The sequence below is a fragment of the Pongo pygmaeus genome, chromosome 21 (assembly GCF_028885625.2).
Source record: "Pongo pygmaeus isolate AG05252 chromosome 21, NHGRI_mPonPyg2-v2.0_pri, whole genome shotgun sequence".
Classification (NCBI taxonomy): Eukaryota; Metazoa; Chordata; class Mammalia; order Primates; family Hominidae; genus Pongo; species Pongo pygmaeus.
Genome location: NC_072394.2, coordinates 53,534,040 through 53,534,861, shown reverse-complemented (window position 1 = coordinate 53,534,861; position 822 = coordinate 53,534,040). Strand labels below are relative to the sequence as shown.

Below are 822 nucleotides of genomic sequence, written 5' to 3'. Positions count from 1 at the left end.
ACCGAGCTTCTCCCATCCCTGGAACTAATCCCGTCCGCCCCCCACCCCCAAAAGGAGCCCCCCCCACGCACACCCCCATGCCTGGAACCAGTCTTCTGCCAGGTCTGCCCACCTTTACCTGGGGGAGGGGGGACGGGGTTTGGGGGGGCGGGGAGCATGCATGGCATGGAGTGAAAGTCTTTGCCTCCCCTGTGCAATCCTTCCTCCCCAACCTGCCAGCTTCCCTCCTATCCTGACCACAGTTCACCACCATCCCTTTTCCCCAGTCTCAGCTGCCTGGTCAGCACCACTTTCGAACATTCTGAGCCCCAACTTTGCAGTAAGGTGGTAGAAAATGGAAACCCAGAGAGCTGCAAAAAGATTTTCTTTTAATGTAATGAATGGGGAGTAGTTTTGTGAACACCCTCGTATTCACCTCTTCTTTCCTCTGGGCGGCCTGCCTGCCTTCCCCTCCCCCCCAACCTTGATTCCTGTCTGCTGGAAAAGGCGCGATTGCTTCTCTTCCTCTTCTGCCCAAGACCAAGACTCTAGGTCTGATATCCTTTTTAGCCACACACACACCCCCCACACACGAAGTCTTCTTAATCTTCTTGCATTTACCAGTTCCTCTGGACACTTCTTGCCATAACCCCATTTCGCAGACAAAGGCTTAGGAGGGAAAAAGAACCAAACTGTTTCTGTGTTTGTCATGTTAATGATGTCCATCTCCACACACCCAGTTCCCATCCCTGATGCTTCTTGTGTCTGTATCTTGAACCTTCAGAATGAAAAGAAAAAAATCTCTTGGATAGCTTGATACAGTTTCTTTAGAAATCTGCATTG

General features: G+C 51.2%; 1 protein-coding gene across 2 annotated transcripts in view; it reads left to right on the top strand.

Moving 5' to 3' along the window:
• Nucleotides 1-822, top strand: part of ADNP (activity dependent neuroprotector homeobox) — a 42,218-nt gene that overhangs the window by 457 nt on the left and 40,939 nt on the right. The gene's annotated exons all lie outside the window — the stretch shown is intronic.